This window comes from Hemiscyllium ocellatum, unplaced genomic scaffold, assembly GCF_020745735.1.
Source record: "Hemiscyllium ocellatum isolate sHemOce1 unplaced genomic scaffold, sHemOce1.pat.X.cur. scaffold_3615_pat_ctg1, whole genome shotgun sequence".
Lineage (NCBI taxonomy): Eukaryota > Metazoa > Chordata > Chondrichthyes > Orectolobiformes > Hemiscylliidae > Hemiscyllium > Hemiscyllium ocellatum.
This window is the reverse complement of record NW_026868512.1, coordinates 1-22,320: the sequence shown is the minus strand read 5'-3', so window position 1 is coordinate 22,320 and position 22,320 is coordinate 1. Positions and strand designations below refer to the sequence as shown.

General features: G+C 53.2%; 22 non-coding genes across 22 annotated transcripts; all 22 read left to right on the top strand.

Moving 5' to 3' along the window:
- The first annotated feature begins 129 nt into the window (after positions 1–129).
- trnat-cgu (transfer RNA threonine (anticodon CGU)) lies at positions 130–202 on the top strand. The gene has a single exon. It is a non-coding gene; the product is annotated as a tRNA-Thr (tRNA).
- A 766-nt stretch (positions 203–968) lies between these two features.
- trnat-ugu (transfer RNA threonine (anticodon UGU)) lies at positions 969–1,041 on the top strand. The gene has a single exon. It is a non-coding gene; the product is annotated as a tRNA-Thr (tRNA).
- Positions 1,042–2,023: 982 nt separating this feature from the next.
- Positions 2,024–2,096, top strand: trnat-cgu (transfer RNA threonine (anticodon CGU)). The gene has a single exon. It is a non-coding gene; the product is annotated as a tRNA-Thr (tRNA).
- Positions 2,097–2,862: 766 nt separating this feature from the next.
- trnat-ugu (transfer RNA threonine (anticodon UGU)) lies at positions 2,863–2,935 on the top strand. The gene has a single exon. It is a non-coding gene; the product is annotated as a tRNA-Thr (tRNA).
- A 957-nt stretch (positions 2,936–3,892) lies between these two features.
- trnat-cgu (transfer RNA threonine (anticodon CGU)) lies at positions 3,893–3,965 on the top strand. The gene has a single exon. It is a non-coding gene; the product is annotated as a tRNA-Thr (tRNA).
- Positions 3,966–4,731: 766 nt separating this feature from the next.
- Positions 4,732–4,804, top strand: trnat-ugu (transfer RNA threonine (anticodon UGU)). Its single transcript has one exon. It is a non-coding gene; the product is annotated as a tRNA-Thr (tRNA).
- Positions 4,805–5,786: 982 nt separating this feature from the next.
- trnat-cgu (transfer RNA threonine (anticodon CGU)) lies at positions 5,787–5,859 on the top strand. Its single transcript has one exon. It is a non-coding gene; the product is annotated as a tRNA-Thr (tRNA).
- A 766-nt stretch (positions 5,860–6,625) lies between these two features.
- trnat-ugu (transfer RNA threonine (anticodon UGU)) lies at positions 6,626–6,698 on the top strand. The gene has a single exon. It is a non-coding gene; the product is annotated as a tRNA-Thr (tRNA).
- Positions 6,699–7,677: 979 nt separating this feature from the next.
- trnat-cgu (transfer RNA threonine (anticodon CGU)) lies at positions 7,678–7,750 on the top strand. The gene has a single exon. It is a non-coding gene; the product is annotated as a tRNA-Thr (tRNA).
- Positions 7,751–8,516: 766 nt separating this feature from the next.
- On the top strand, positions 8,517–8,589 carry trnat-ugu (transfer RNA threonine (anticodon UGU)). The gene has a single exon. It is a non-coding gene; the product is annotated as a tRNA-Thr (tRNA).
- A 957-nt stretch (positions 8,590–9,546) lies between these two features.
- Positions 9,547–9,619, top strand: trnat-cgu (transfer RNA threonine (anticodon CGU)). Its single transcript has one exon. It is a non-coding gene; the product is annotated as a tRNA-Thr (tRNA).
- A 766-nt stretch (positions 9,620–10,385) lies between these two features.
- trnat-ugu (transfer RNA threonine (anticodon UGU)) lies at positions 10,386–10,458 on the top strand. Its single transcript has one exon. It is a non-coding gene; the product is annotated as a tRNA-Thr (tRNA).
- A 957-nt stretch (positions 10,459–11,415) lies between these two features.
- On the top strand, positions 11,416–11,488 carry trnat-cgu (transfer RNA threonine (anticodon CGU)). The gene has a single exon. It is a non-coding gene; the product is annotated as a tRNA-Thr (tRNA).
- Positions 11,489–12,254: 766 nt separating this feature from the next.
- On the top strand, positions 12,255–12,327 carry trnat-ugu (transfer RNA threonine (anticodon UGU)). The gene has a single exon. It is a non-coding gene; the product is annotated as a tRNA-Thr (tRNA).
- A 1,007-nt stretch (positions 12,328–13,334) lies between these two features.
- On the top strand, positions 13,335–13,407 carry trnat-ugu (transfer RNA threonine (anticodon UGU)). The gene has a single exon. It is a non-coding gene; the product is annotated as a tRNA-Thr (tRNA).
- A 984-nt stretch (positions 13,408–14,391) lies between these two features.
- Positions 14,392–14,464, top strand: trnat-cgu (transfer RNA threonine (anticodon CGU)). Its single transcript has one exon. It is a non-coding gene; the product is annotated as a tRNA-Thr (tRNA).
- Positions 14,465–15,230: 766 nt separating this feature from the next.
- On the top strand, positions 15,231–15,303 carry trnat-ugu (transfer RNA threonine (anticodon UGU)). Its single transcript has one exon. It is a non-coding gene; the product is annotated as a tRNA-Thr (tRNA).
- Positions 15,304–16,260: 957 nt separating this feature from the next.
- trnat-cgu (transfer RNA threonine (anticodon CGU)) lies at positions 16,261–16,333 on the top strand. Its single transcript has one exon. It is a non-coding gene; the product is annotated as a tRNA-Thr (tRNA).
- Positions 16,334–17,098: 765 nt separating this feature from the next.
- On the top strand, positions 17,099–17,171 carry trnat-ugu (transfer RNA threonine (anticodon UGU)). Its single transcript has one exon. It is a non-coding gene; the product is annotated as a tRNA-Thr (tRNA).
- A 959-nt stretch (positions 17,172–18,130) lies between these two features.
- On the top strand, positions 18,131–18,203 carry trnat-cgu (transfer RNA threonine (anticodon CGU)). Its single transcript has one exon. It is a non-coding gene; the product is annotated as a tRNA-Thr (tRNA).
- Positions 18,204–18,969: 766 nt separating this feature from the next.
- Positions 18,970–19,042, top strand: trnat-ugu (transfer RNA threonine (anticodon UGU)). The gene has a single exon. It is a non-coding gene; the product is annotated as a tRNA-Thr (tRNA).
- A 2,853-nt stretch (positions 19,043–21,895) lies between these two features.
- On the top strand, positions 21,896–21,968 carry trnat-cgu (transfer RNA threonine (anticodon CGU)). Its single transcript has one exon. It is a non-coding gene; the product is annotated as a tRNA-Thr (tRNA).
- The last annotated feature ends 352 nt before the right edge of the window (positions 21,969–22,320 follow it).

Here is a 22,320-nt window from a genome sequence, read left to right as displayed (position 1 = left end):
ACATCTCTGTAACCGGAGCAGCCGGAGCAAACCCACGCGCGCACGGGGAGAGAGAGTGTTCAAACTGTCCAGACGGTGACGCGAGGGCTGTTACCCAATCAGCCAAAGGTTCGCGGCGGCCGCTCGCCCGGCTCCATAGCTCAGCGGTTAGAGCGCTGGTCTCGTAAACCAGAGGGCGTGAGTTCAAATCTCACTGGGGCCTCATCGCATTTATCCTCTTTGCCAGGCCAGCCCGCAGTCAGTTTCAATGTTTGGTATGCGACTGACGAGTACCATGTTCGAATCGCTCAACGCCTGTTTATGGTCCAAGCGGCTTCTGAGGAAGGGCGAGTTTTCACCCCCAAACACCAGAGGTACGCGACGCGCTCCCGAATAACCCTGTTGGACTGAGAGCTGCTACTTTTGTCAAGTTGAGCTTTCCTGCAACTTCTGCTTTTGTCACTTACAGCGTTCAGTTGAAATCCAAAAACTTCTTTGTTCTGCAGGCAAAGAACGGGGCCGTGTGTGTTCACCGATTTCAGTTTGAGATCGCTGACCGATGATGTCTCCCGGTGATTCTCAGATATCACAGGAGCACAGAATCCCTCCAGTTTGGAAACAGTTTGGACTTGTTGGGCTGAAGGGCCTGTTTCCACACTGTCACCAATCTCATATATTCTTATCTCGTCAACACCGACCTGCAGAGAGCAATCTACCCAGGCCCATTCCGCGCACTGCATCATTCTACATTGAATGCTGACTAATCCACCGAGCCCGCACAATCACCGTACACAATGGGACAATGAAGCGTGGCCAATCCCGCAGAAGCTACACTTCTTTGTAAACGGAGCAGCCGGAGCAAACCCACGGGGAGAATGTTCAAACCGTTCAGACGGTGACGCGAGGGTCGATTGGAACCTGTGTCCCAAGCGTTCTGACTCAGCCAGTGTTAACCAGTCAGCCAAGTTCCGCTGAGCGACCTGGCGCCTGGCTCCATAGCTCAGCGGTTAGAGCACTGGTCTTGTAAACCAGAGGTCGTGAGTTCAAATCTCACTGGGGCCTCTCAGTCTTGTGGTATGACGCTGAGGAGCGCTGTGTTCTTCAAATTGCTCCTCGCCCGTTTGTCGTCCAACCGGCTTCTTGGAAGCACGAGCGTCCACCGGCGGGGCGGGTGGCGCTCCTGTTGGACTCATAGCTGCTGCTTTTGGGAATTGATGTCTGAAACGCCTCTCATTTCTCGTCTCCGACCAGGTGAGCAGGTTTTCCTGCAACTTCTTTCTTCTGCAGGCAAAGAACGGGGCTGTGTGTGTTCACCGATTAAAGTTTGAGATCGCTGAACCGATTAAAGTTTGAGATCGCTGACCTCAGTCACTCCAAGCGACCGAATGACCATTCCCAATCATGTCTCCCGGTGATTCTCAGCTATCACAGAAGCATAGAATCCCTCCAGTTTGGAAACAGGCCATTCCGCCCAACTAGCCGCTCAGTGGTTCGCACTGCTGCCTCACAGCACTAGGGACGCAGTCACGATTCCAGCTTTAGGGGACTGTCTGTGTCGTGTTTGCACATTCGCCCAGAGTCTGCGTGGGTTTGCTCCGGTTCGCTCCCACTGTCTAAAGACGTGCAAGTCGTGTGAATTGGCCATTCTAAATTGCCCCTAGTCGTAGGTACATTATTCAGAGAGAAACGGGTCTGGGTGGGTTGATGTGGACTTGTTGGGCTGAAGGGCCTGTTTCCACACTGTCGCCAATCTAATTTATTCTAATCTCGTCAACACCGACCTGCAGAGAGCAGTCTACCCAGACCCATTCCGCACACTGCATCGTTGTACATTGAATGCTGACTAATCCATCGAGCCCGCACAATCACCGTACACAATGGGACAATGAAGCATGGCCAATCCCGCAGAAGCTGCACATCTCTGTAACCGGAGCAGCCGGAGCAAACCCACGCGCGCACGGGGAGAGAGAGTGTTCAAACTGTCCAGACGGTGACGCGAGGGCTGTTACCCAATCAGCCAAAGGTTCGCGGCGGCCGCTCGCCCGGCTCCATAGCTCAGCGGTTAGAGCGCTGGTCTCGTAAACCAGAGGGCGTGAGTTCAAATCTCACTGGGGCCTCATCGCATTTATCCTCTTTGCCAGGCCAGCCCGCAGTCAGTTTCAATGTTTGGTATGCGACTGACGAGTACCATGTTCGAATCGCTCAACGCCTGTTTATGGTCCAAGCGGCTTCTGAGGAAGGGCGAGTTTTCACCCCCAAACACCAGAGGTACGCGACGCGCTCCCGAATAACCCTGTTGGACTGAGAGCTGCTACTTTTGTCAAGTTGAGCTTTCCTGCAACTTCTGCTTTTGTCACTTACAGCGTTCAGTTGAAATCCAAAAACTTCTTTGTTCTGCAGGCAAAGAACGGGGCCGTGTGTGTTCACCGATTTCAGTTTGAGATCGCTGACCGATGATGTCTCCCGGTGATTCTCAGATATCACAGGAGCACAGAATCCCTCCAGTTTGGAAACAGTTTGGACTTGTTGGGCTGAAGGGCCTGTTTCCACACTGTCACCAATCTCATATATTCTTATCTCGTCAACACCGACCTGCAGAGAGCAATCTACCCAGGCCCATTCCGCGCACTGCATCATTCTACATTGAATGCTGACTAATCCACCGAGCCCGCACAATCACCGTACACAATGGGACAATGAAGCGTGGCCAATCCCGCAGAAGCTACACTTCTTTGTAAACGGAGCAGCCGGAGCAAACCCACGGGGAGAATGTTCAAACCGTTCAGACGGTGACGCGAGGGTCGATTGGAACCTGTGTCCCAAGCGTTCTGACTCAGCCAGTGTTAACCAGTCAGCCAAGTTCCGCTGAGCGACCTGGCGCCTGGCTCCATAGCTCAGCGGTTAGAGCACTGGTCTTGTAAACCAGAGGTCGTGAGTTCAAATCTCACTGGGGCCTCTCAGTCTTGTGGTATGACGCTGAGGAGCGCTGTGTTCTTCAAATTGCTCCTCGCCCGTTTGTCGTCCAACCGGCTTCTTGGAAGCACGAGCGTCCACCGGCGGGGCGGGTGGCGCTCCTGTTGGACTCATAGCTGCTGCTTTTGGGAATTGATGTCTGAAACGCCTCTCATTTCTCGTCTCCGACCAGGTGAGCAGGTTTTCCTGCAACTTCTTTCTTCTGCAGGCAAAGAACGGGGCTGTGTGTGTTCACCGATTAAAGTTTGAGATCGCTGACCTCAGTCACTCCAAGCGACCGAATGACCATTCCCAATCATGTCTCCCGGTGATTCTCAGCTATCACAGAAGCATAGAATCCCTCCAGTTTGGAAACAGGCCATTCCGCCCAACTAGCCGCTCAGTGGTTCGCACTGCTGCCTCACAGCACTAGGGACGCAGTCACGATTCCAGCTTTAGGGGACTGTCTGTGTCGTGTTTGCACATTCGCCCAGAGTCTGCGTGGGTTTGCTCCGGTTCGCTCCCACTGTCTAAAGACGTGCAAGTCGTGTGAATTGGCCATTCTAAATTGCCCCTAGTCGTAGGTACATTATTCAGAGAGAAACGGGTCTGGGTGGGTTGATGTGGACTTGTTGGGCTGAAGGGCCTGTTTCCACACTGTCGCCAATCTAATTTATTCTAATCTCGTCAACACCGACCTGCAGAGAGCAGTCTACCCAGACCCATTCCGCACACTGCATCGTTGTACATTGAATGCTGACTAATCCATCGAGCCCGCACAATCACCGTACACAATGGGACAATGAAGCATGGCCAATCCCGCAGAAGCTGCACATCTCTGTAACCGGAGCAGCCGGAGCAAACCCACGCGCGCACGGGGAGAGAGAGTGTTCAAACTGTCCAGACGGTGACGCGAGGGCTGTTACCCAATCAGCCAAAGGTTCGCGGCGGCCGCTCGCCCGGCTCCATAGCTCAGCGGTTAGAGCGCTGGTCTCGTAAACCAGAGGGCGTGAGTTCAAATCTCACTGGGGCCTCATCGCATTTATCCTCTTTGCCAGGCCAGCCCGCAGTCAGTTTCAATGTTTGGTATGCGACTGACGAGTACCATGTTCGAATCGCTCAACGCCTGTTTATGGTCCAAGCGGCTTCTGAGGAAGGGCGAGTTTTCACCCCCAAACACCAGAGGTACGCGACGCGCTCCCGAATAACCCTGTTGGACTGAGAGCTGCTACTTTTGTCAAGTTGAGCTTTCCTGCAACTTCTGCTTTTGTCACTTACAGCGTTCAGTTGAAATCCAAAAACTTCTTTGTTCTGCAGGCAAAGAACGGGGCCGTGTGTGTTCACCGATTTCAGTTTGAGATCGCTGACCGATGATGTCTCCCGGTGATTCTCAGATATCACAGGAGCACAGAATCCCTCCAGTTTGGAAACAGTTTGGACTTGTTGGGCTGAAGGGCCTGTTTCCACACTGTCACCAATCTCATATATTCTTATCTCGTCAACACCGACCTGCAGAGAGCAATCTACCCAGGCCCATTCCGCGCACTGCATCATTCTACATTGAATGCTGACTAATCCACCGAGCCCGCACAATCACCGTACACAATGGGACAATGAAGCGTGGCCAATCCCGCAGAAGCTACACTTCTTTGTAAACGGAGCAGCCGGAGCAAACCCACGGGGAGAATGTTCAAACCGTTCAGACGGTGACGCGAGGGTCGATTGGAACCTGTGTCCCAAGCGTTCTGACTCAGCCAGTGTTAACCAGTCAGCCAAGTTCCGCTGAGCGACCTGGCGCCTGGCTCCATAGCTCAGCGGTTAGAGCACTGGTCTTGTAAACCAGAGGTCGTGAGTTCAAATCTCACTGGGGCCTCTCAGTCTTGTGGTATGACGCTGAGGAGCGCTGTGTTCTTCAAATTGCTCCTCGCCCGTTTGTCGTCCAACCGGCTTCTTGGAAGCACGAGCGTCCACCGGCGGGGCGGGTGGCGCTCCTGTTGGACTCATAGCTGCTGCTTTTGGGAATTGATGTCTGAAACGCCTCTCATTTCTCGTCTCCGACCAGGTGAGCAGGTTTTCCTGCAACTTCTTTCTTCTGCAGGCAAAGAACGGGGCTGTGTGTGTTCACCGATTAAAGTTTGAGATCGCTGAACCGATTAAAGTTTGAGATCGCTGACCTCAGTCACTCCAAGCGACCGAATGACCATTCCCAATCATGTCTCCCGGTGATTCTCAGCTATCACAGAAGCATAGAATCCCTCCAGTTTGGAAACAGGCCATTCCGCCCAACTAGCCGCTCAGTGGTTCGCACTGCTGCCTCACAGCACTAGGGACGCAGTCACGATTCCAGCTTTAGGGGACTGTCTGTGTCGTGTTTGCACATTCGCCCAGAGTCTGCGTGGGTTTGCTCCGGTTCGCTCCCACTGTCTAAAGACGTGCAAGTCGTGTGAATTGGCCATTCTAAATTGCCCCTAGTCGTAGGTACATTATTCAGAGAGAAACGGGTCTGGGTGGGTTGATGTGGACTTGTTGGGCTGAAGGGCCTGTTTCCACACTGTCGCCAATCTAATTTATTCTAATCTCGTCAACACCGACCTGCAGAGAGCAGTCTACCCAGACCCATTCCGCACACTGCATCGTTGTACATTGAATGCTGACTAATCCATCGAGCCCGCACAATCACCGTACACAATGGGACAATGAAGCATGGCCAATCCCGCAGAAGCTGCACATCTCTGTAACCGGAGCAGCCGGAGCAAACCCACGCGCGCACGGGGAGAGAGAGTGTTCAAACTGTCCAGACGGTGACGCGAGGGCTGTTACCCAATCAGCCAAAGGTTCGCGGCGGCCGCTCGCCCGGCTCCATAGCTCAGCGGTTAGAGCGCTGGTCTCGTAAACCAGAGGGCGTGAGTTCAAATCTCACTGGGGCCTCATCGCATTTATCCTCTTTGCCAGGCCAGCCCGCAGTCAGTTTCAATGTTTGGTATGCGACTGACGAGTACCATGTTCGAATCGCTCAACGCCTGTTTATGGTCCAAGCGGCTTCTGAGGAAGGGCGAGTTTTCACCCCCAAACACCAGAGGTACGCGACGCGCTCCCGAATAACCCTGTTGGACTGAGAGCTGCTACTTTTGTCAAGTTGAGCTTTCCTGCAACTTCTGCTTTTGTCACTTACAGCGTTCAGTTGAAATCCAAAAACTTCTTTGTTCTGCAGGCAAAGAACGGGGCCGTGTGTGTTCACCGATTTCAGTTTGAGATCGCTGACCGATGATGTCTCCCGGTGATTCTCAGATATCACAGGAGCACAGAATCCCTCCAGTTTGGAAACAGTTTGGACTTGTTGGGCTGAAGGGCCTGTTTCCACACTGTCACCAATCTCATATATTCTTATCTCGTCAACACCGACCTGCAGAGAGCAATCTACCCAGGCCCATTCCGCGCACTGCATCATTCTACATTGAATGCTGACTAATCCACCGAGCCCGCACAATCACCGTACACAATGGGACAATGAAGCGTGGCCAATCCCGCAGAAGCTACACTTCTTTGTAAACGGAGCAGCCGGAGCAAACCCACGGGGAGAATGTTCAAACCGTTCAGACGGTGACGCGAGGGTCGATTGGAACCTGTGTCCCAAGCGTTCTGACTCAGCCAGTGTTAACCAGTCAGCCAAGTTCCGCTGAGCGACCTGGCGCCTGGCTCCATAGCTCAGCGGTTAGAGCACTGGTCTTGTAAACCAGAGGTCGTGAGTTCAAATCTCACTGGGGCCTCTCAGTCTTGTGGTATGACGCTGAGGAGCGCTGTGTTCTTCAAATTGCTCCTCGCCCGTTTGTCGTCCAACCGGCTTCTTGGAAGCACGAGCGTCCACCGGCGGGGCGGGTGGCGCTCCTGTTGGACTCATAGCTGCTGCTTTTGGGAATTGATGTCTGAAACGCCTCTCATTTCTCGTCTCCGACCAGGTGAGCAGGTTTTCCTGCAACTTCTTTCTTCTGCAGGCAAAGAACGGGGCTGTGTGTGTTCACCGATTAAAGTTTGAGATCGCACCGATTAAAGTTTGAGATCGCTGACCTCAGTCACTCCAAGCGACCGAATGACCATTCCCAATCATGTCTCCCGGTGATTCTCAGCTATCACAGAAGCATAGAATCCCTCCAGTTTGGAAACAGGCCATTCCGCCCAACTAGCCGCTCAGTGGTTCGCACTGCTGCCTCACAGCACTAGGGACGCAGTCACGATTCCAGCTTTAGGGGACTGTCTGTGTCGTGTTTGCACATTCGCCCAGAGTCTGCGTGGGTTTGCTCCGGTTCGCTCCCACTGTCTAAAGACGTGCAAGTCGTGTGAATTGGCCATTCTAAATTGCCCCTAGTCGTAGGTACATTATTCAGAGAGAAACGGGTCTGGGTGGGTTGATGTGGACTTGTTGGGCTGAAGGGCCTGTTTCCACACTGTCGCCAATCTAATTTATTCTAATCTCGTCAACACCGACCTGCAGAGAGCAGTCTACCCAGACCCATTCCGCACACTGCATCGTTGTACATTGAATGCTGACTAATCCATCGAGCCCGCACAATCACCGTACACAATGGGACAATGAAGCATGGCCAATCCCGCAGAAGCTGCACATCTCTGTAACCGGAGCAGCCGGAGCAAACCCACGCGCGCACGGGGAGAGAGAGTGTTCAAACTGTCCAGACGGTGACGCGAGGGCTGTTACCCAATCAGCCAAAGGTTCGCGGCGGCCGCTCGCCCGGCTCCATAGCTCAGCGGTTAGAGCGCTGGTCTCGTAAACCAGAGGGCGTGAGTTCAAATCTCACTGGGGCCTCATCGCATTTATCCTCTTTGCCAGGCCAGCCCGCAGTCAGTTTCAATGTTTGGTATGCGACTGACGAGTACCATGTTCGAATCGCTCAACGCCTGTTTATGGTCCAAGCGGCTTCTGAGGAAGGGCGAGTTTTCACCCCCAAACACCAGAGGAACGCGACGCGCTCCCGAATAACCCTGTTGGACTGAGAGCTGCTACTTTTGTCAAGTTGAGCTTTCCTGCAACTTCTGCTTTTGTCACTTACAGCGTTCAGTTGAAATCCAAAAACTTCTTTGTTCTGCAGGCAAAGAACGGGGCCGTGTGTGTTCACCGATTTCAGTTTGAGATCGCTGACCGATGATGTCTCCCGGTGATTCTCAGATATCACAGGAGCACAGAATCCCTCCAGTTTGGAAACAGTTTGGACTTGTTGGGCTGAAGGGCCTGTTTCCACACTGTCACCAATCTCATATATTCTTATCTCGTCAACACCGACCTGCAGAGAGCAATCTACCCAGGCCCATTCCGCGCACTGCATCATTCTACATTGAATGCTGACTAATCCACCGAGCCCGCACAATCACCGTACACAATGGGACAATGAAGCGTGGCCAATCCCGCAGAAGCTACACTTCTTTGTAAACGGAGCAGCCGGAGCAAACCCACGGGGAGAATGTTCAAACCGTTCAGACGGTGACGCGAGGGTCGATTGGAACCTGTGTCCCAAGCGTTCTGACTCAGCCAGTGTTAACCAGTCAGCCAAGTTCCGCTGAGCGACCTGGCGCCTGGCTCCATAGCTCAGCGGTTAGAGCACTGGTCTTGTAAACCAGAGGTCGTGAGTTCAAATCTCACTGGGGCCTCTCAGTCTTGTGGTATGACGCTGAGGAGCGCTGTGTTCTTCAAATTGCTCCTCGCCCGTTTGTCGTCCAACCGGCTTCTTGGAAGCACGAGCGTCCACCGGCGGGGCGGGTGGCGCTCCTGTTGGACTCATAGCTGCTGCTTTTGGGAATTGATGTCTGAAACGCCTCTCATTTCTCGTCTCCGACCAGGTGAGCAGGTTTTCCTGCAACTTCTTTCTTCTGCAGGCAAAGAACGGGGCTGTGTGTGTTCACCGATTAAAGTTTGAGATCGCTGACCTCAGTCACTCCAAGCGACCGAATGACCATTCCCAATCATGTCTCCCGGTGATTCTCAGCTATCACAGAAGCATAGAATCCCTCCAGTTTGGAAACAGGCCATTCCGCCCAACTAGCCGCTCAGTGGTTCGCACTGCTGCCTCACAGCACTAGGGACGCAGTCACGATTCCAGCTTTAGGGGACTGTCTGTGTCGTGTTTGCACATTCGCCCAGAGTCTGCGTGGGTTTGCTCCGGTTCGCTCCCACTGTCTAAAGACGTGCAAGTCGTGTGAATTGGCCATTCTAAATTGCCCCTAGTCGTAGGTACATTATTCAGAGAGAAACGGGTCTGGGTGGGTTGATGTGGACTTGTTGGGCTGAAGGGCCTGTTTCCACACTGTCGCCAATCTAATTTATTCTAATCTCGTCAACACCGACCTGCAGAGAGCAGTCTACCCAGACCCATTCCGCACACTGCATCGTTGTACATTGAATGCTGACTAATCCATCGAGCCCGCACAATCACCGTACACAATGGGACAATGAAGCATGGCCAATCCCGCAGAAGCTGCACATCTCTGTAACCGGAGCAGCCGGAGCAAACCCACGCGCGCACGGGGAGAGAGAGTGTTCAAACTGTCCAGACGGTGACGCGAGGGCTGTTACCCAATCAGCCAAAGGTTCGCGGCGGCCGCTCGCCCGGCTCCATAGCTCAGCGGTTAGAGCGCTGGTCTCGTAAACCAGAGGGCGTGAGTTCAAATCTCACTGGGGCCTCATCGCATTTATCCTCTTTGCCAGGCCAGCCCGCAGTCAGTTTCAATGTTTGGTATGCGACTGACGAGTACCATGTTCGAATCGCTCAACGCCTGTTTATGGTCCAAGCGGCTTCTGAGGAAGGGCGAGTTTTCACCCCCAAACACCAGAGGTACGCGACGCGCTCCCGAATAACCCTGTTGGACTGAGAGCTGCTACTTTTGTCAAGTTGAGCTTTCCTGCAACTTCTGCTTTTGTCACTTACAGCGTTCAGTTGAAATCCAAAAACTTCTTTGTTCTGCAGGCAAAGAACGGGGCCGTGTGTGTTCACCGATTTCAGTTTGAGATCGCTGACCGATGATGTCTCCCGGTGATTCTCAGATATCACAGGAGCACAGAATCCCTCCAGTTTGGAAACAGTTTGGACTTGTTGGGCTGAAGGGCCTGTTTCCACACTGTCACCAATCTCATATATTCTTATCTCGTCAACACCGACCTGCAGAGAGCAATCTACCCAGGCCCATTCCGCGCACTGCATCATTCTACATTGAATGCTGACTAATCCACCGAGCCCGCACAATCACCGTACACAATGGGACAATGAAGCGTGGCCAATCCCGCAGAAGCTACACTTCTTTGTAAACGGAGCAGCCGGAGCAAACCCACGGGGAGAATGTTCAAACCGTTCAGACGGTGACGCGAGGGTCGATTGGAACCTGTGTCCCAAGCGTTCTGACTCAGCCAGTGTTAACCAGTCAGCCAAGTTCCGCTGAGCGACCTGGCGCCTGGCTCCATAGCTCAGCGGTTAGAGCACTGGTCTTGTAAACCAGAGGTCGTGAGTTCAAATCTCACTGGGGCCTCTCAGTCTTGTGGTATGACGCTGAGGAGCGCTGTGTTCTTCAAATTGCTCCTCGCCCGTTTGTCGTCCAACCGGCTTCTTGGAAGCACGAGCGTCCACCGGCGGGGCGGGTGGCGCTCCTGTTGGACTCATAGCTGCTGCTTTTGGGAATTGATGTCTGAAACGCCTCTCATTTCTCGTCTCCGACCAGGTGAGCAGGTTTTCCTGCAACTTCTTTCTTCTGCAGGCAAAGAACGGGGCTGTGTGTGTTCACCGATTAAAGTTTGAGATCGCTGACCTCAGTCACTCCAAGCGACCGAATGACCATTCCCAATCATGTCTCCCGGTGATTCTCAGCTATCACAGAAGCATAGAATCCCTCCAGTTTGGAAACAGGCCATTCCGCCCAACTAGCCGCTCAGTGGTTCGCACTGCTGCCTCACAGCACTAGGGACGCAGTCACGATTCCAGCTTTAGGGGACTGTCTGTGTCGTGTTTGCACATTCGCCCAGAGTCTGCGTGGGTTTGCTCCGGTTCGCTCCCACTGTCTAAAGACGTGCAAGTCGTGTGAATTGGCCATTCTAAATTGCCCCTAGTCGTAGGTACATTATTCAGAGAGAAACGGGTCTGGGTGGGTTGATGTGGACTTGTTGGGCTGAAGGGCCTGTTTCCACACTGTCGCCAATCTAATTTATTCTAATCTCGTCAACACCGACCTGCAGAGAGCAGTCTACCCAGACCCATTCCGCACACTGCATCGTTGTACATTGAATGCTGACTAATCCATCGAGCCCGCACAATCACCGTACACAATGGGACAATGAAGCATGGCCAATCCCGCAGAAGCTGCACATCTCTGTAACCGGAGCAGCCGGAGCAAACCCACGCGCGCACGGGGAGAGAGAGTGTTCAAACTGTCCAGACGGTGACGCGAGGGCTGTTACCCAATCAGCCAAAGGTTCGCGGCGGCCGCTCGCCCGGCTCCATAGCTCAGCGGTTAGAGCGCTGGTCTCGTAAACCAGAGGGCGTGAGTTCAAATCTCACTGGGGCCTCATCGCATTTATCCTCTTTGCCAGGCCAGCCCGCAGTCAGTTTCAATGTTTGGTATGCGACTGACGAGTACCATGTTCGAATCGCTCAACGCCTGTTTATGGTCCAAGCGGCTTCTGAGGAAGGGCGAGTTTTCACCCCCAAACACCAGAGGAACGCGACGCGCTCCCGAATAACCCTGTTGGACTGAGAGCTGCTACTTTTGTCAAGTTGAGCTTTCCTGCAACTTCTGCTTTTGTCACTTACAGCGTTCAGTTGAAATCCAAAAACTTCTTTGTTCTGCAGGCAAAGAACGGGGCCGTGTGTGTTCACCGATTTCAGTTTGAGATCGCTGACCGATGATGTCTCCCGGTGATTCTCAGATATCACAGGAGCACAGAATCCCTCCAGTTTGGAAACAGTTTGGACTTGTTGGGCTGAAGGGCCTGTTTCCACACTGTCACCAATCTCATATATTCTTATCTCGTCAACACCGACCTGCAGAGAGCAATCTACCCAGGCCCATTCCGCGCACTGCATCATTCTACATTGAATGCTGACTAATCCACCGAGCCCGCACAATCACCGTACACAATGGGACAATGAAGCGTGGCCAATCCCGCAGAAGCTACACTTCTTTGTAAACGGAGCAGCCGGAGCAAACCCACGGGGAGAATGTTCAAACCGTTCAGACGGTGACGCGAGGGTCGATTGGAACCTGTGTCCCAAGCGTTCTGACTCAGCCAGTGTTAACCAGTCAGCCAAGTTCCGCTGAGCGACCTGGCGCCTGGCTCCATAGCTCAGCGGTTAGAGCACTGGTCTTGTAAACCAGAGGTCGTGAGTTCAAATCTCACTGGGGCCTCTCAGTCTTGTGGTATGACGCTGAGGAGCGCTGTGTTCTTCAAATTGCTCCTCGCCCGTTTGTCGTCCAACCGGCTTCTTGGAAGCACGAGCGTCCACCGGCGGGGCGGGTGGCGCTCCTGTTGGACTCATAGCTGCTGCTTTTGGGAATTGATGTCTGAAACGCCTCTCATTTCTCGTCTCCGACCAGGTGAGCAGGTTTTCCTGCAACTTCTTTCTTCTGCAGGCAAAGAACGGGGCTGTGTGTGTTCACCGATTAAAGTTTGAGATCGCTGAACCGATTAAAGTTTGAGATCGCTGACCTCAGTCACTCCAAGCGACCGAATGACCATTCCCAATCATGTCTCCCGGTGATTCTCAGCTATCACAGAAGCATAGAATCCCTCCAGTTTGGAAACAGGCCATTCCGCCCAACTAGCCGCTCAGTGGTTCGCACTGCTGCCTCACAGCACTAGGGACGCAGTCACGATTCCAGCTTTAGGGGACTGTCTGTGTCGTGTTTGCACATTCGCCCAGAGTCTGCGTGGGTTTGCTCCGGTTCGCTCCCACTGTCTAAAGACGTGCAAGTCGTGTGAATTGGCCATTCTAAATTGCCCCTAGTCGTAGGTACATTATTCAGAGAGAAACGGGTCTGGGTGGGTTGATGTGGACTTGTTGGGCTGAAGGGCCTGTTTCCACACTGTCGCCAATCTAATTTATTCTAATCTCGTCAACACCGACCTGCAGAGAGCAGTCTACCCAGACCCATTCCGCGCACTGCATCATTCTACATTGAATGCTGACTAATCCACCGAGCCCGCACACAATCACCGTACACAATGGGACAATGAAGCGTGGCCAATCCGCAGAAGCTACATCTTTGTAAACGGAGCAGCCGGAGCAAACCCACGGGGAGAATGTTCAAAACGTTCAGACGGTGACGCGAGGGTCGATTGGAACCTGTGTCCAAGCGTTCTGACTCAGCCAGTGTTAACCAGTCAGCCAAGTTCCGCTGAGCAACCTGCGCCTGGCTCCATAGCTCAGCGGTTAGAGCACTGGTCTTGTAAACCAGAGGTCGTGAGTTCAAATCTCACTGGGGCCTCTCAGTCTTGTGGTATGACGCTGAGGAGCGCTGTGTTCTTCAAATTGCTCCTCGCCCGTTTGTCGTCCAACCGGCTTCTTGGAAGCACGAGCGTCCACCGGCGGGGCGGGGGTGGCGCTCCTGTTGGACTCATAGCTGCTGCTTTTGGGAATTGATGTCTGAAACGCCTCTCATTTCTCGTCTCCGACCAGGTGAGCAGGTTTTCCTGCAACTTCTTTCTTCTGCAGGCAAAGAACGGGGCTGTGTGTGTTCACCGATTAAAGTTTGAGATCGCTGAACCGATTAAAGTTTGAGATCGCTGACCTCAGTCACTCCAAGCGACCGAATGACCATTCCCAATCATGTCTCCCGGTGATTCTCAGCTATCACAGAAGCATAGAATCCCTCCAGTTTGGAAACAGGCCATTCCGCCCAACTAGCCGCTCAGTGGTTCGCACTGCTGCCTCACAGCACTAGGGACGCAGTCACGATTCCAGCTTTAGGGGACTGTCTGTGTCGTGTTTGCACATTCGCCCAGAGTCTGCGTGGGTTTGCTCCGGTTCGCTCCCACTGTCTAAAGACGTGCAAGTCGTGTGAATTGGCCATTCTAAATTGCCCCTAGTCGTAGGTACATTATTCAGAGAGAAACGGGTCTGGGTGGGTTGATGTGGACTTGTTGGGCTGAAGGGCCTGTTTCCACACTGTCGCCAATCTAATTTATTCTAATCTCGTCAACACCGACCTGCAGAGAGCAGTCTACCCAGACCCATTCCGCACACTGCATCGTTGTACATTGAATGCTGACTAATCCATCGAGCCCGCACAATCACCGTACACAATGGGACAATGAAGCATGGCCAATCCCGCAGAAGCTGCACATCTCTGTAACCGGAGCAGCCGGAGCAAACCCACGCGCGCACGGGGAGAGAGAGTGTTCAAACTGTCCAGACGGTGACGCGAGGGCTGTTACCCAATCAGCCAAAGGTTCGCGGCGGCCGCTCGCCCGGCTCCATAGCTCAGCGGTTAGAGCGCTGGTCTCGTAAACCAGAGGGCGTGAGTTCAAATCTCACTGGGGCCTCATCGCATTTATCCTCTTTGCCAGGCCAGCCCGCAGTCAGTTTCAATGTTTGGTATGCGACTGACGAGTACCATGTTCGAATCGCTCAACGCCTGTTTATGGTCCAAGCGGCTTCTGAGGAAGGGCGAGTTTTCACCCCCAAACACCAGAGGTACGCGACGCGCTCCCGAATAACCCTGTTGGACTGAGAGCTGCTACTTTTGTCAAGTTGAGCTTTCCTGCAACTTCTGCTTTTGTCACTTACAGCGTTCAGTTGAAATCCAAAAACTTCTTTGTTCTGCAGGCAAAGAACGGGGCCGTGTGTGTTCACCGATTTCAGTTTGAGATCGCTGACCGATGATGTCTCCCGGTGATTCTCAGATATCACAGGAGCACAGAATCCCTCCAGTTTGGAAACAGTTTGGACTTGTTGGGCTGAAGGGCCTGTTTCCACACTGTCACCAATCTCATATATTCTTATCTCGTCAACACCGACCTGCAGAGAGCAATCTACCCAGGCCCATTCCGCGCACTGCATCATTCTACATTGAATGCTGACTAATCCACCGAGCCCGCACAATCACCGTACACAATGGGACAATGAAGCGTGGCCAATCCCGCAGAAGCTACACTTCTTTGTAAACGGAGCAGCCGGAGCAAACCCACGGGGAGAATGTTCAAACCGTTCAGACGGTGACGCGAGGGTCGATTGGAACCTGTGTCCCAAGCGTTCTGACTCAGCCAGTGTTAACCAGTCAGCCAAGTTCCGCTGAGCGACCTGGCGCCTGGCTCCATAGCTCAGCGGTTAGAGCACTGGTCTTGTAAACCAGAGGTCGTGAGTTCAAATCTCACTGGGGCCTCTCAGTCTTGTGGTATGACGCTGAGGAGCGCTGTGTTCTTCAAATTGCTCCTCGCCCGTTTGTCGTCCAACCGGCTTCTTGGAAGCACGAGCGTCCACCGGCGGGGCGGGTGGCGCTCCTGTTGGACTCATAGCTGCTGCTTTTGGGAATTGATGTCTGAAACGCCTCTCATTTCTCGTCTCCGACCAGGTGAGCAGGTTTTCCTGCAACTTCTTTCTTCTGCAGGCAAAGAACGGGGCTGTGTGTGTTCACCGATTAAAGTTTGAGATCGCTGACCTCAGTCACTCCAAGCGACCGAATGACCATTCCCAATCATGTCTCCCGGTGATTCTCAGCTATCACAGAAGCATAGAATCCCTCCAGTTTGGAAACAGGCCATTCCGCCCAACTAGCCGCTCAGTGGTTCGCACTGCTGCCTCACAGCACTAGGGACGCAGTCACGATTCCAGCTTTAGGGGACTGTCTGTGTCGTGTTTGCACATTCGCCCAGAGTCTGCGTGGGTTTGCTCCGGTTCGCTCCCACTGTCTAAAGACGTGCAAGTCGTGTGAATTGGCCATTCTAAATTGCCCCTAGTCGTAGGTACATTATTCAGAGAGAAACGGGTCTGGGTGGGTTGATGTGGACTTGTTGGGCTGAAGGGCCTGTTTCCACACTGTCGCCAATCTAATTTATTCTAATCTCGTCAACACCGACCTGCAGAGAGCAGTCTACCCAGACCCATTCCGCACACTGCATCGTTGTACATTGAATGCTGACTAATCCATCGAGCCCGCACAATCACCGTACACAATGGGACAATGAAGCATGGCCAATCCCGCAGAAGCTGCACATCTCTGTAACCGGAGCAGCCGGAGCAAACCCACGCGCGCACGGGGAGAGAGAGTGTTCAAACTGTCCAGACGGTGACGCGAGGGCTGTTACCCAATCAGCCAAAGGTTCGCGGCGGCCGCTCGCCCGGCTCCATAGCTCAGCGGTTAGAGCGCTGGTCTCGTAAACCAGAGGGCGTGAGTTCAAATCTCACTGGGGCCTCATCGCATTTATCCTCTTTGCCAGGCCAGCCCGCAGTCAGTTTCAATGTTTGGTATGCGACTGACGAGTACCATGTTCGAATCGCTCAACGCCTGTTTATGGTCCAAGCGGCTTCTGAGGAAGGGCGAGTTTTCACCCCCAAACACCAGAGGTACGCGACGCGCTCCCGAATAACCCTGTTGGACTGAGAGCTGCTACTTTTGTCAAGTTGAGCTTTCCTGCAACTTCTGCTTTTGTCACTTACAGCGTTCAGTTGAAATCCAAAAACTTCTTTGTTCTGCAGGCAAAGAACGGGGCCGTGTGTGTTCACCGATTTCAGTTTGAGATCGCTGACCGATGATGTCTCCTGTGATTCTCAGATATCACAGGAGCACAGAATCCCTCCAGTTTGGAAACAGTTTGGACTTGTTGGGCTGAAGGGCCTGTTTCCACACTGTCACCAATCTCATATATTCTTATCTCGTCAACACCGACCTGCAGAGAGCAATCTACCCAGGCCCATTCCGCGCACTGCATCATTCTACATTGAATGCTGACTAATCCACCGAGCCCGCACAATCACCGTACACAATGGGACAATGAAGCGTGGCCAATCCCGCAGAAGCTACACTTCTTTGTAAACGGAGCAGCCGGAGCAAACCCACGGGGAGAATGTTCAAACCGTTCAGACGGTGACGCGAGGGTCGATTGGAACCTGTGTCCCAAGCGTTCTGACTCAGCCAGTGTTAACCAGTCAGCCAAGTTCCGCTGAGCGACCTGGCGCCTGGCTCCATAGCTCAGCGGTTAGAGCACTGGTCTTGTAAACCAGAGGTCGTGAGTTCAAATCTCACTGGGGCCTCTCAGTCTTGTGGTATGACGCTGAGGAGCGCTGTGTTCTTCAAATTGCTCCTCGCCCGTTTGTCGTCCAACCGGCTTCTTGGAAGCACGAGCGTCCACCGGCGGGGCGGGTGGCGCTCCTGTTGGACTCATAGCTGCTGCTTTTGGGAATTGATGTCTGAAACGCCTCTCATTTCTCGTCTCCGACCAGGTGAGCAGGTTTTCCTGCAACTTCTTTCTTCTGCAGGCAAAGAACGGGGCTGTGTGTGTTCACCGATTAAAGTTTGAGATCGCTGACCTCAGTCACTCCAAGCGACCGAATGACCATTCCCAATCATGTCTCCCGGTGATTCTCAGCTATCACAGAAGCATAGAATCCCTCCAGTTTGGAAACAGGCCATTCCGCCCAACTAGCCGCTCAGTGGTTCGCACTGCTGCCTCACAGCACTAGGGACGCAGTCACGATTCCAGCTTTAGGGGACTGTCTGTGTCGTGTTTGCACATTCGCCCAGAGTCTGCGTGGGTTTGCTCCGGTTCGCTCCCACTGTCTAAAGACGTGCAAGTCGTGTGAATTGGCCATTCTAAATTGCCCCTAGTCGTAGGTACATTATTCAGAGAGAGAAACGGGTCTGGGTGGGTTGATGTGGACTTGTTGGGCTGAAGGGCCTGTTTCCACACTGTCGCCAATCTAATTTATTCTAATCTCGTCAACACCGACCTGCAGAGAGCAGTCTACCCAGACCCATTCCGCACACTGCATCGTTGTACATTGAATGCTGACTAATCCATCGAGCCCGCACAATCACCGTACACAATGGGACAATGAAGCGTGGCCAATCCCGCAGAAGCTGCACATCTCTGTAACCGGAGCAGCCGGAGCAAACCCACGCGCGCACGGGGAGAGAGAGTGTTCAAACTGTCCAGACGGTGACGCGAGGGCTGTTACCCAATCAGCCAAAGGTTCGCGGCGGCCGCTCGCCCGGCTCCATAGCTCAGCGGTTAGAGCGCTGGTCTCGTAAACCAGAGGGCGTGAGTTCAAATCTCACTGGGGCCTCATCGCATTTATCCTCTTTGCCAGGCCAGCCCGCAGTCAGTTTCAATGTTTGGTATGCGACTGACGAGTACCATGTTCGAATCGCTCAACGCCTGTTTATGGTCCAAGCGGCTTCTGAGGAAGGGCGAGTTTTCACCCCCAAACACCAGAGGTACGCGACGCGCTCCCGAATAACCCTGTTGGACTGAGAGCTGCTACTTTTGTCAAGTTGAGCTTTCCTGCAACTTCTGCTTTTGTCACTTACAGCGTTCAGTTGAAATCCAAAAACTTCTTTGTTCTGCAGGCAAAGAACGGGGCCGTGTGTGTTCACCGATTTCAGTTTGAGATCGCTGACCGATGATGTCTCCCGGTGATTCTCAGATATCACAGGAGCACAGAATCCCTCCAGTTTGGAAACAGTTTGGACTTGTTGGGCTGAAGGGCCTGTTTCCACACTGTCACCAATCTCATATATTCTTATCTCGTCAACACCGACCTGCAGAGAGCAATCTACCCAGGCCCATTCCGCGCACTGCATCATTCTACATTGAATGCTGACTAATCCACCGAGCCCGCACAATCACCGTACACAATGGGACAATGAAGCGTGGCCAATCCCGCAGAAGCTACACTTCTTTGTAAACGGAGCAGCCGGAGCAAACCCACGGGGAGAATGTTCAAACCGTTCAGACGGTGACGCGAGGGTCGATTGGAACCTGTGTCCCAAGCGTTCTGACTCAGCCAGTGTTAACCAGTCAGCCAAGTTCCGCTGAGCGACCTGGCGCCTGGCTCCATAGCTCAGCGGTTAGAGCACTGGTCTTGTAAACCAGAGGTCGTGAGTTCAAATCTCACTGGGGCCTCTCAGTCTTGTGGTATGACGCTGAGGAGCGCTGTGTTCTTCAAATTGCTCCTCGCCCGTTTGTCGTCCAACCGGCTTCTTGGAAGCACGAGCGTCCACCGGCGGGGCGGGTGGCGCTCCTGTTGGACTCATAGCTGCTGCTTTTGGGAATTGATGTCTGAAACGCCTCTCATTTCTCGTCTCCGACCAGGTGAGCAGGTTTTCCTGCAACTTCTTTCTTCTGCAGGCAAAGAACGGGGCTGTGTGTGTTCACCGATTAAAGTTTGAGATCGCTGACCGATTAAAGTTTGAGATCGCTGACCTCAGTCACTCCAAGCGACCGAATGACCATTCCCAATCATGTCTCCCGGTGATTCTCAGCTATCACAGAAGCATAGAATCCCTCCAGTTTGGAAACAGGCCATTCCGCCCAACTAGCCGCTCAGTGGTTCGCACTGCTGCCTCACAGCACTAGGGACGCAGTCACGATTCCAGCTTTAGGGGACTGTCTGTGTCGTGTTTGCACATTCGCCCAGAGTCTGCGTGGGTTTGCTCCGGTTCGCTCCCACTGTCTAAAGACGTGCAAGTCGTGTGAATTGGCCATTCTAAATTGCCCCTAGTCGTAGGTACATTATTCAGAGAGAAACGGGTCTGGGTGGGTTGATGTGGACTTGTTGGGCTGAAGGGCCTGTTTCCACACTGTCGCCAATCTAATTTATTCTAATCTCGTCAACACCGACCTGCAGAGAGCAGTCTACCCAGACCCATTCCGCACACTGCATCGTTGTACATTGAATGCTGACTAATCCATCGAGCCCGCACAATCACCGTACACAATGGGACAATGAAGCGTGGCCAATCCCGCAGAAGCTGCACATCTCTGTAACCGGAGCAGCCGGAGCAAACCCACGCGCGCACGGGGAGAGAGAGTGTTCAAACTGTCCAGACGGTGACGCGAGGGCTGTTACCCAATCAGCCAAAGGTTCGCGGCGGCCGCTCGCCCGGCTCCATAGCTCAGCGGTTAGAGCACTGGTCTCGTAAACCAGAGGGCGTGAGTTCAAATCTCACTGGGGCCTCATCGCATTTATCCTCTTTGCCAGGCCAGCCCGCAGTCAGTTTCAATGTTTGGTATGCGACTGACGAGTACCATGTTCGAATCGCTCAACGCCTGTTTATGGTCCAAGCGGCTTCTAGGAAGGGCGAGTTTTCACCCCCAAACACCAGAGGAACGAGACGCGCTCCCGAATAACCCTGTTGGACTGAGAGCTGCTACTTTTGTCAAGTTGAGCTTTCCTGCAACTTCTGCTTTTGTCACTTACAGCGTTCAGTTGAAATCCAAAAACTTCTTTGTTCTGCAGGCAAAGAACGGGGCCGTGTGTGTTCACCGATTTCAGTTTGAGATCGCTGACCGATGATGTCTCCCGGTGATTCTCAGATATCACAGGAGCACAGAATCCCTCCAGTTTGGAAACAGTTTGGACTTGTTGGGCTGAAGGGCCTGTTTCCACACTGTCACCAATCTCATATATTCTTATCTCGTCAACACCGACCTGCAGAGAGCAATCTACCCAGGCCCATTCCGCGCACTGCATCATTCTACATTGAATGCTGACTAATCCACCGAGCCCGCACAATCACCGTACACAATGGGACAATGAAGCGTGGCCAATCCCGCAGAAGCTACACTTCTTTGTAAACGGAGCAGCCGGAGCAAACCCACGGGGAGAATGTTCAAACCGTTCAGACGGTGACGCGAGGGTCGATTGGAACCTGTGTCCCAAGCGTTCTGACTCAGCCAGTGTTAACCAGTCAGCCAAGTTCCGCTGAGCGACCTGACGCCTGGCTGCATAGCTCAGCGGTTAGAGCACTGGTCTTGTAAACCAGAGGTCGTGAGTTCAAATCTCACTGGGGCCTCTCAGTCTTGTGGTATGACGCTGAGGAGCGCTGTGTTCTTCAAATTGCTCCTCGCCCGTTTGTCGTCCAACCGGCTTCTTGGAAGCACGAGCGTCCACCGGCGGGGGGGGTGGCGCTCCTGTTGGACTCATAGCTGCTGCTTTTGGGAATTGATGTCTGAAACGCCTCTCATTTCTCGTCTCCGACCAGGTGAGCAGGTTTTCCTGCAACTTCTTTCTTCTGCAGGCAAAGAACGGGGGCTGTTTTTGTTCGTGTGAACCGATTAAAGTTTGAGATCGCTGACCTCAGTCACTCCAAGCGACGAATGACCATTCCCAATCATGTCTCCCGGTGATTCTCAGCTATCACAGAAGCATAGAATCCCTCCAGTTTGGAAACAGGCCATTCCGCCCAACTAGCCGCTCAGTGGTTCGCACTGCTGCCTCACAGCACTAGGGACGCAGTCACGATTCCAGCTTTAGGGGACTGTCTGTGTCGTGTTTGCACATTCGCCCAGAGTCTGCGTGGGTTTGCTCCGGTTCGCTCCCACTGTCTAAAGACGTGCAAGTCGTGTGAATTGGCCATTCTAAATTGCCCTAGTCGTAGGTACATTATTCAGAGAGAAACGGGTCTGGGTGGGTTGATGTGGACTTGTTGGGCTGAAGGGCCTGTTTCCACACTGTCGCCAATCTAATTTATTCTAATCTCGTCAACACCGACCTGCAGAGAGCAGTCTACCCAGACCCATTCCGCACACTGCATCGTTGTACATTGAATGCTGACTAATCCATCGAGCCCGCACAATCACCGTACACAATGGGACAATGAAGCATGGCCAATCCCGCAGAAGCTGCACATCTCTGTAACCGGAGCAGCGGAGCAAACCCACGCGCGCACGGGGAGAGAGAGTGTTCAAACTGTCCAGACGGTGACGCGAGGGCTGTTACCCAATCAGCCAAAGGTTCGCGGCGGCCGCTCGCCCGGCTCCATAGCTCAGCGGTTAGAGCGCTGGTCTCGTAAACCAGAGGGCGTGAGTTCAAATCTCACTGGGGCCTCATCGCATTTATCCTCTTTGCCAGGCCAGCCGCAGTCAGTTTCAATGTTTGGTATGCGACTGACGAGTACCATGTTCGAATCGCTCAACGCCTGTTTATGGTCCAAGCGGCTTCTGAGGAAGGGCGAGTTTTCACCCCAAACACCAGAGGTACGCGACGCGCTCCCGAATAACCCTGTTGGACTGAGAGCTGCTACTTTTGTCAAGTTGAGCTTTCCTGCAACTTCTGCTTTTGTCACTTACAGCGTTCAGTTGAAATCCAAAAACTTCTTTGTTCTGCAGGCAAAGAACGGGGCCGTGTGTGTTCACCGATTTCAGTTTGAGATCGCTGACCGATGATGTCTCCGGTGATT